Here is an 11,007-nt window from a genome sequence, read left to right on the forward strand (position 1 = left end):
GGTTTTTGTGTGTATCTCTTTTTTCTATCCCTGCTTGCTCTTCTACTTTAATTCTGCTCCTTAACTTGCCTTGCTATTACTTAACCTCCCCCCACATAAATCCTTCCCTTGTCTTCTTCCCACATCCTTTGCTTCCCCATTTGCCCATCCTTCCCCCTATTTCTCTATAGATTTTGGAAGGTGCTCTACCCTTCATGGTATAAATGTAATATTGCCTATTTAACTCATTCTGATATGAGTAGGTTTTCAGAACTATGAGCCCTCCTCCTCACTTTAATGCCTCTGTATCTATTCTTCCTCTGCACTTCATTTATTTATTTATTTTTTTGTTGTTGTTTGTATTGTCACATCCAAATTTTTGTGACACCATTGTCTTCCTGATTTATTTATTTTTTTTCTTTTTTTTTTTATTTAATAGCCTTTTATTTACAGGATATATACATGGGTAACTTTACAGCATTAACAATTGCCAAACCTCTTGTTCCAATTTTTCACCTCTTACCCCCCCACCCCCTCCCCTAGATGGCAGGATGACCAGTAGATGTTAAATATATTAAAATATAAATTAGATACACAATAAGTATACATGACCAAAACGTTATTTTGCTGTACAAAAAGAATCAGACTCTGAAATATTGTACAATTAGCTTGTGAAGGAAATCAAAAATGCAGGTGTGCATAAATATAGGGATTGGGAATTCAATGTAATGGTTTTTAGTCATCTCCCAGAGTTCTTTTTCTGGGCATAGCTAGTTCAGTTCATTACTGCTCCATTAGAAATGATTTGGTTGATCTCGTTGCTGAGGATGGCCTGGTCCATCAGAACTGGTCATCATATAGTATTGTTGTTGAAGTATATAATGATCTCCTGGTCCTGCTCATTTCACTCAGCATCAGTTCGTGTAAGTCTCTCCAGGCCTTTCTGAAATCATCCTGTTGGTCATTTCTTACAGAACAGTAATATTCCATAATTTTCATATACCACAATTTATTCAGCCATTCTCCAACTGATGGACATCCATTCAGTTTCCAGTTTCTAGCCACTACAAAAAGGGCTGCCACAAACATTCGTGCACATACAGGTCCCTTTCCCTTCTTTATAATCTCTTTGGGATATAATCCCAGTAGTAACACTGCTGGATCAAAGGGTATGCACAGTTTGATAACTTTTTGAGCATAGTTCCAAACTACTCTCCAAAATGGTTTGGATTTGTTCACAACTCCACCAACAATGCATCAATGTCCCAGTTTTCCCACATCCCCTCCAACAATCATCATTATTTTTTCCTGTCATCTTAGCCAATCTGACAGGTATCTGCACTTCATTTATATAACAAGCTTCCTATTTTTACTGTAACTCTAACCCAATCTTTCTTTTGAAGTCCCCTATTGTTGGTGTCAATCTTGACATTTTCCATTGTATACATTTCCCATGTTAAAAAAAACAATTTGTTAAATGTTAAATTCCTTGAGATCGATCTTTTATATTGGTTCTTATACATTATTTTTTCTATTAAGTGTGAGTTTGGTTGATAAGAAAGAACAGAAAATTTGTAAGTTTGTTGACTGTTCATTTTTCCTCATTCTATATTATAGATAATTTTGCTGGATATGATATTTTTGGCCATAAGCCTAGTTCTTTTGATGGTTGCTAGATATGATTCCAGGACCTGTGGTCTTTTATTGTGGCTGCTGATAAGTCCTGTACAATTCCAATGTAGTTCCCAGTGTATTTGAATTGTTTTTTCTCATTTTTTGCAAAATTTTCTCCATGATCTGAGTGTTTCAAAATTTGGCAATAATATTCCTATGCGTTTTTCACAAAAGATCTATTTGAGGTAATGATTTCCTATTTCTACTTTCCCCTCATGTTCTGTCACTCCAGGACAATTCCCTTTTTTGGTCACAACTTTCTGGCAGTCCAATTATTCTTTTATTTTCTCTTCTTGATCTGTTCTCCAGATTCTTTGATCTCTTTTGGGTATAGACCTAATAGTGGCTCATCAAAGAATAAGCATAGGTTAGTAATTTTGGGGGCTCAGCTTCACCTGATTTCCTAGAATGGTCAAGTTAATTCAGAACTCTACCAACAGTGCACATGCCTGATTTTCCACAGCTATTTCCACATTTTTCATTTTCCTTTTTTGTAAACTTGTCAATTTGATGGATGTAAAGTGGATCCTCAGAGTTGCTTTAATTTTTACTTTTCTAATTATTAGTGATTTAGAACATTTTTCTAAGGCTATTGATAACATTGGATTTCTTCCCTTGACAAGTGCCTGTATGTGTAGTTTGACCATTTATCAAGTGGCCAGTGGTTCTTATTCATGTAATTTTGTATCAATTCATTATATATTTTAAAAATAAGACTTTTATCACAGAAACTTACTGCATAGATTTGTCCAATATAACTTTTTTCCCTTCCTAATCTTAATTACAGTGAATTTGTTTGCATAAAAGCTGATTCTGTGGAATCAAAATAGGCCATTTTATCATTTGTCTTATTTCTTCTTTGTTCATGAACTCCTTTCCTATCTGAAGGTTTGAAAAGCAATTTCTCCCACATTCCTTTAATTTGTTTATGATCTCATGTCATGTTGACATGTCATAAAGCATTTCTTAGGCACTTATTTTGTGTCAAACATCGTGCTAAGGACAATGTATTTATTTGGAGCTTTTCTTGGTATTTGCTGTGAAGTGTGAGTCTGAACCAAATTTCTGTCAAACTCCTGTCCAATCTCCCCAGCATTTTTGCCAAATAGTAAGTCCTTATTCCCTTTACATGAAAAAGTGGCCCCATCCCATCCTTTCTTCTCCAGCATATTAATCCCCCTATCATCCCTTCTCTTTCCTTCATCTTCATTTCTCTCCTTGTCTATTGGTTGCTTTTTTGTTTTCAACAAACTTGTCCATGTCAGCTTTATCCTAAAAATCCTTACTTGTTCCTTCCATCCATCCCCACCACCATCCTCTGTCTCTCCTTCCTTTTGTGGCTAAGCTCCTTGAGAAAACAGACCACAATCAATGCTTCTCTTTCCTCTCTTCTCCTTTTCCCCTTGACTCCCTACAGTTTGATTTCCAGTTTCATCATTCAAGTGAAACTCCTCTCTCCAAAGTTCCCTGTGCTCCCTTAGTTGTCAAATCCAATAACGTTTTCAGTACTTTTTGACTTCTTTGAAACCTCTGGCACCTTCATACTCTTCTCTTTGATATTCCCTTCTCTCTAGGTTTTCACATCCCTATTTCTCTGGTTCTTCTCCTATTTATTTAATAGTTCTTTTTCTTTTTCTATTGCTAGATCTGCAAATAGGCAACACCTGCTAGCCATAGGTATCCCTCGAGGACATCCTGTGCCTTCTTCTCTTTTCCCTCTATACTATCAGCTCCTATGGATTGAATTATCATCTCTAAATATGCTGCAGTAAGACTCATCTTCTCTTGTTTGAAATCTGGCTTCAGTCATTTATTAGCTGTGTGATCCTGGTCAAGTCCCTTAACCTTGTTTACCTCAGTTTCCTCATCTGTAAAATGAGCTGGTCAAGCAAATGGCCAACCCCTCTGATTCTCTGACTCATGAAGAGTCAGACATTACTGAAACTAAACAGCAGCCACAAATACTTATGATTTTCAGCCCTACTCTCTCTCCCATCCTATTTGACATCTGCCTAGTGGACATCTCCTAGAGATCTTGAATTTAACATGTTCAAAACAGAACTTACCCTGCCCTTCCCCCCATCCTCTTTATTCCTAATATCCCCATTGCTCTTGAAGGTACCACCAAGCTCTTAGCCCCTCAGGCTCACAACTCACTAGTGTTCTTGATTCCTCTCTTTCTCCCTTCACCTCCCTCCTGTTACCCAAACCTATCAGTTTTTTCTTGGTCTTTCACATATACTCTTTTCTGCCCCTGCAGGCCCTCATCCCTGGACCACTGAAATGGCCTGCTGGTTAGTCTCCCCACCTCAAGACTCACCCATTCTTTCCATCCTCCACTCAGATGTCAAATAATCCTCAACTTTGAGCCTGAACATGTCGTTCCCCATTCAACAAACTTCTATGGCTCCCTGTCATCCCCAAGATCCTGCCTGGCTTTTAAAGCCCAGCATAACCTGGCTCTTCCTACTTTTCCATGCTTTTTTCCTCCTCCACATCCTCTGTGATTCAACCTGTGTGTCCTCCCTGTTGTTCCTCAAACCTGACACTCTGGGCATTTCCACTGACTGGTGCAGGGACCTAAATCTCTCCTTCCTCATCCCTTCCTCTTGTCTTACCTGGTTTCCTTCAAGTCTCAGTTAAAGCCCCACCTTTTGCCTGAAGCCTTTTCAAATTCTCTTTAATCTTTCTACTTTCCCCCATAGCATCCCCAATTCATTCATTCTGTCTGTTTATTATTTGCACTTAGCTTTTGCAAGTTATTTCAGTCAAGTTATCTCAGTCAAACTGAGACCCACTGAAGACCTTAGCTTAAAAAGCTTGAGTCTCCCATTGCATCCTGACCCATATCTGGGAACTGGACCCAGATGATTCTGGAGGGGAAAGTGAGGCAGATGACCTTGCACGGCCATCCTTCCCTCAAATCAATTCGCTTCCATATCATGGCATCCCCTCTCTGCTGTCATGGTTTTCTTCAAGAATGAAGGACAAACAGCAGCAATCTCTAATCAGAGGGGAGAAGAGGTCAAGGAACATGGGATCAATCAAAGCTTGAGTCAGCAGCATGGGGGTGAGTTTAAGAATGATGAGCATTATCCTCGGTGGGGCATCTTGTTCCCAGAAGCTGAAATGAGACAGGGCAGCACACGCAAAGTGAAGATCAACCCCTATTATTTGCCAAACTATTTTGGTGGTTTCTGCTTTGCAATATAGTGCTTTATATTTTTTAATGATTTCCCTTGAGATTCTTGACCTTCTGTTCCTTCAGATGATTTTTATTGTTTTTTCTAGGTTTTTAACTAGCACTGGATGTCTGGTTGGTACGGTACTTGATCATTAAATTAATTTAGGTATTATTATCATCATTATTATCATCATTTTTGTCATATATTCTTAGCCTAGAAATCACAGATATTTCTCTCATTATTTAGCCATGTCTATTTCTGTAATCACTGTTTTCTAGTTGTATTCCCTGTGGGTCTCTGGAGGTAGACTCCATTTATTTTGTATATTCTGCGTTTATTTTAAATATCAGTTTTCTTTTTAATTCTTTCTGGTAGGTTTAAGCAGAAATTGTGATTATTTGTATAGATTTATGTAGCTTATTTATATAAATTTATTTTATATTCAGTAAGACAGAAGTTATTGTTTCAAGTAATAGTTACTTGACTCCAGGATTTATTAAGTATACCACTACATCACCTACAAAAAAGATACTTATATTTATTATTTTTCTATGCTTACTTCCAAGATTCCTTTTTCTTATCTTATTACTCTAACTAGCCTTTCTAGCATTAAATCAAATTGTCATGGCAACACTGGACATCCTTGTTCTTACTGGAAAGGACTTCGGCTTATTCCTGATATAGAAAAAGCTGACTCAGGGAGGAAGAAGTAGTGTTTGGTCTTCTGAATAAGATGCTGAGCCTTAATGAATTTGCTTAAATTTATGGAAGGGAAGAGTAGAAAGGGGTCATGGGAGGAACTGGAGAAATGGTCATTGAAGTATGAGGAGGTTAAAGAGTCCCAGAATGGAAGCCAAATGGAGAAAGAGTTTCAAGAGGAAGGGAGTTATGGTTGGTCTTTAAGGTTGGATGCTGCATAAAGATCAAGGATGATGAAGTTGCACATTTCATTTTGTTCACTTAATGGCCTACAGATCTAGTCTGATAAGAATACAAAATCCGGAGTTAGCTCCTCAACATCCCAGTTCTTCCTTTAATCTTCTCCCTCTTTATCCTAGACAGCTGGATAAATGTTGAAGAAAAGTAAGACTAGGACAGAGTCATATCACCAATAGGTCTATTTTCGAAGATGATTAGGAAAAAGGGAAATGATCCTTTATGTCCTAAAATGTTTATAGCAGCTCTTTTCGATGGAAACTGCAGGGATGTCCATCAATTGCCCAACAAGTTGTGGCCTATGATTTTGATGGACTACTGTAATAAATGAAGAGTTCAACGAACTTAAAAAAAACCATAGGAGAATGTACACAAAATAACGAAGAGTAAAATGAGCAGAACCAAGAGAACACTGTATACATTAACAGTAATATTGTTTTAAGAACAACTTCAAGCAAATAAGTCATTTTGACTATTATATGTACCCAAATTAGTTATAAAGGGCATATAAAGAAAGACATTATCTGTATCCAGAGAAAGAACTGATAAGTAGAAGCATATGTAGAATAATTTAACATATATATGTTACATATATTAATGTTTATATAGCTATATGTATTTAATAATGGTCATCTTTAAGGAAGTGGGGAGGGAAGAAAAAAAGGGGAAATTAAATTTACATAATAACTGTTGTATTTTTAAAAGGAATAGCAAATTATACACAGTAGATTTGGAGTTTCATGCGCAATCATCTTTTAAAATGATATTATGTCATGAAAAAATAATTTAAAAAAGGAAACCTTATAAATCATCCTATATTGATAGCAATCGGGGTGAGAGCATGACTCATGATTTCAATTTTAAGTTCTGAAATGATGATGAGCACTGGTTGAACTGAGTGGAAATGAAACATTTAAATCTAAAAACCAGTCATCATGATTTCCATCTGTGTTGCCAATTCATCTTGCATAGACTCTAGGACATAGTAGGTCCTGATAAATGATTTTTTAATTGAGTTTAAGTTAATTCCATGAGTCATCATTGATTTGGGGGGAAGAGTTTGTAGCATATTCAAACAGAGCGACTGTGTGATTGTGACACTCATTAACAAAATAAAAAAAATTGAGTTAATCAATTTGATATTTTCACCTGAACTAAATTGCACTATAGAATATGCCTTCTTTTAATAGCTCTGCTTCAGAAATCGTACCTGTCGATGTAATTGGATTCTAGGCAGTGGAAATGACTCAGTCTTCTTGAGTCAGGAATCTTGAAACATAGGATTTGTAGTTAATTACCTCAAAAGATCCGTGACTTCATTGGTCCTCCCCCAGCTGACGCAAATTGCAAATCTGCTGGAAGAGATGGTCCTCATGAGGGGTTCTGGTCAAGAAAACCCCATCATGTGTGGGTGAGAGATGAAATGACTGAGGAAATAAAGGTTTGCGTTCCCAAGCATATAGGTTTATTAAGTAATCGCCCAGCAAGTTGGGATCAGTAGACTTCCTCAACTTTGTCATTGGACCCATATATAGGAAGAGACAGATTTTTATACATTAGAAACAATTAACCAAATAGGACCAGTTAAATACAAGGAAACAATGCAACATCAGCTAAGTTGATTTCTAATTGGAGGAAAGACTAGGGATTTTCCAAGGGGGAAATGAACAGGTACAATTCCTTGAATTCAGAAAAAAGAGGAGTCTTCCTTGCCCCAAATATCTGTAAATAACCAAAGGAGCAAGGAAACTATAACTAATTGAGCAGTAAGGGCAGATTTTCAGATAAGCCATATGAACCATTTGAGATGTACGATTTTGAGAAAACTCCTTGGATCAATCTTTAGATCCAATCATGTTTCTGCTCAGCATAACCAAGGTCCTGAGTTGAAGATCTCTAACCATCAGGTAGGAGTGGTCCAGTTTCCCAGCCTTGCCAGGGCTAGATACAAACAATGCAATAAAATTTTCTCACAGTTCCCACAGATGAATAAAGTTTTCTCACAATACAGAATTTGGATCAGTCCCATGAATAAAAATTAAGTTTGCTCCAGAATTGAGCCAGATGGAGCCAGTATAGTTCACTCAATTCCCAAAATTAACCACTTGTGGTCTTAAGCCCCTCAGCTCCCTCCAGTTGACATCCATCTGTTGGGTAAGCCTTAGTCAGTTTGCATGATACCACTCACAGAGTGAGCGTGCTTCTGCTTGAAGATGTAGCAATTGGGGAGGACCTGCCAGAGTCTTTCTCCACAAGATCTTTTAAAATCAACCCTGGTTACCATGTCATGTGCTGAAAGCTGGCTCCCCCAGTTCATAATACAGAGAAGAGTGATTGAAAGTTTGAAGAAAAACCAGAAAGTAGTAGGCTTTAATCTGCATCCAGATTCCATAGTTCTTCCTCTGGATGTGGTTAGCATTTTCTATCACATTTTCTATCTATCTTTTTCTCTTGGAATTGTTTTGGATCATTTTATTGCATTTAAACTAAGTCAGTTGATTATCTCACCTACAATATTCTCCTTATTCTGTTCACGTCATTCAGCATCAGTTCATGTAAGACTTTCCAGAGTTGCCTGCTCATCATTTCTTATAGCACATCAATTTATATACCACAATTTATTCAGCCATTCTCCCACTAATAGGTATTCCTGACTTTCCATTCTCCGTTCCCACAAAAAGAGCTGCTATAAATATTTTTGTACACTGAGTCCTTTCCCCTTTTTTAATAACCTCTTAGGGAGATAGACCTAGTAGTGATAATGCTGGATTAAAAGGTGAGCACAGTTGCCCATTGGGCATAATTTCAAATTACTTTTAAGATTGGTTGGATCAGTTCACAACTTCACCCAACAGTGATTGTATTACTGTTCCAATTTTCTTGCCTCTTATCCAACATTTATCATTTTCCTCTTCTGTATATTAGCCAATCTGATAGGTGTGAGTTGATGCCTCAGAATTGCATTTAGTTAGTTTGCATTTCTCTAATCAATAGTGATTTACAACATTTTTTAATATGCCTATAGATAGCTTTAATTTCTTCATCTACAAACTGCCTAGTCATATCCTTTCACTATTTATCAATTGGGGAATGACTTTTGTTTTTATAAATTTGAATCACTTCTCAACATATTTGAGAAATTAGGCTTTTATTAGAAACATTGGTTATAAAAAATTGTTACCCAGCTTTCTGCTTTCCTTCTAATCTTGCTTGCATTGGCTTTGTTTGTGTATTTTAATTTAATGTAATCAAAATTATCCATTTTGCATCACATAATGTTTTCTATCTCTTATTTGGTCATAAATTCTTCCCTTCTTAATAGATCCGACTATTTCTTGCTTTTCTAATTTGCTTACAGTACCACCCTTTATGTCTAAATCATGTACCCATTTTGACCTTATTTTGGTATAGGATGTGAGATGTTGGTCTATGCCTAATTTCTGCCATACTATTTTCAAGTTTTACTAGTAGTTTTTTTTAATCAAATGGTGAATTTTTATCCTAGAAGCTGGGGGTCTAATCAAACAGTAGATTGTTGTAATAATTTATCACTGTGTCTTGTATATTTAGTCTATTCCACTGATCTACTTCTCTATTTCTTAGCCAGTACCAAATGGTTTTGATGATTGCTGCTTTATAATAGTTTTAGATTTTATATGGTCGGGGTATCTTCCTTTGCTTTTTTTCCCCATTAATTTTCTTGATCTTCTGTTCTTCAGATGAATTTTGTTATTCTTTTCTAACTCTACATAATAATTTTTTGATAGTTTGATTGATATAGCACTGAATAAATAGATTAATTTAGTTAGAATTGACATTTTATTACATTAGCTTGGCCTACTCATGAGCAATTGATGTTTTTCCAATTATTTAGATCTGACTTTATTTTGTGAAAAGAATTTTATGATTGTGTTCACATAGTTCTTGGGTTTGTTGGCAGGTACACTCCCAAATATTTTACACTTATCTACAGTTATTTTATTTTATTATTTTTCTTTTTTTTATGGAACTAAATACAAAACAAGAAAAAACAGAGTAGAAAAAAGACAGAAAAGGAAAATAAAAACAAAACAAAAGATTGTCATATATCCAGCAGAATGTCAGGGAGGATTCAAAATGTATAACAATAAAATTCCACATTGAGAAAGCAAATATAATAATAGAAGAAATTATATTCATCAGTGTCCACTGCCATAAAACTACACATCCTTCTATACCTCACCTTATCCTATTCACTCCCTCCCCCTTTATTTCTTTATCGATTTTGGAGGGTTCTATACTCTTCTTGGTATATATGTAGTATTGTTTGCTTAATTCATTCCCAATGTGACTGGGTTTTCAGAACCATAAGCCCTCTTTCTCCTTCTAATGCCTCTGTGTGTATTTTTTCTATTTTCCACCTTATTTGTATAACATAAATATTATTTTTACCTTTTCCTAGACAGCTTTGCTTTTCAGAGTCAGATCATACTCAATATTGTTCCAATCTTTCTTTTGAGCTACTCAATTACTAATATCAATCTTAAATATAAAAATAAATAATATCAATCTTAAAAAATTAAATATACTAAAATCAATCTTAAAATACATTTCTTTTATGGGCCAGAATTCTGTACTTGAAACTTGATTCTTATAAGCTGTTAAGTCAGTGGAATTGATAAGACAATGGTTATCTAGTTTAGCACAGTGATTAACAGTTCTCTAGTTCAGTACATGAACTTAGTACTTAATATAGTTCTACAAGATTCACACCTAAGATGCAATTATAATAGAGTATATAAGAAGGTAACAAGGACACACAGAGAGAGACAGTCCATCTTTGATCAGGCTCCTGGTGGCTCTCCTCCTTCCTGCACTTTGGGAGAGACTGGTACAGACTCAGAAGGGGACTGGAACAGACTGGGGGGAGGCAGCCTTGTGAGGCTTTAGCACAAGGCTATGGACTGAGACAGACTTCAAGACAGAGACCATCGTGGTGGTCCTCCTGCCTCCCCCATAGAAACTAAGACACATTCCGGGAGGACCTCAAGTAAAGCCCTAGGCAAGGAGGCAAGACTTTGAAGATGATAATAAAAAATTTGGACTTTAGCACCTGGCTATTCTTCTAGTGAATATTCTGATGAAACGAAAGCTGGTCCCAAGACTTCCAGAAAACCAACTAGAACACTATATATATATATTTCCATGTAATATAAACAATTTGTTCAAATTAAGTTCCTTGAAATTAATCCAG

Source organism: Sarcophilus harrisii, chromosome 2, assembly GCF_902635505.1.
Source record: "Sarcophilus harrisii chromosome 2, mSarHar1.11, whole genome shotgun sequence".
Classification (NCBI taxonomy): Eukaryota; Metazoa; Chordata; class Mammalia; order Dasyuromorphia; family Dasyuridae; genus Sarcophilus; species Sarcophilus harrisii.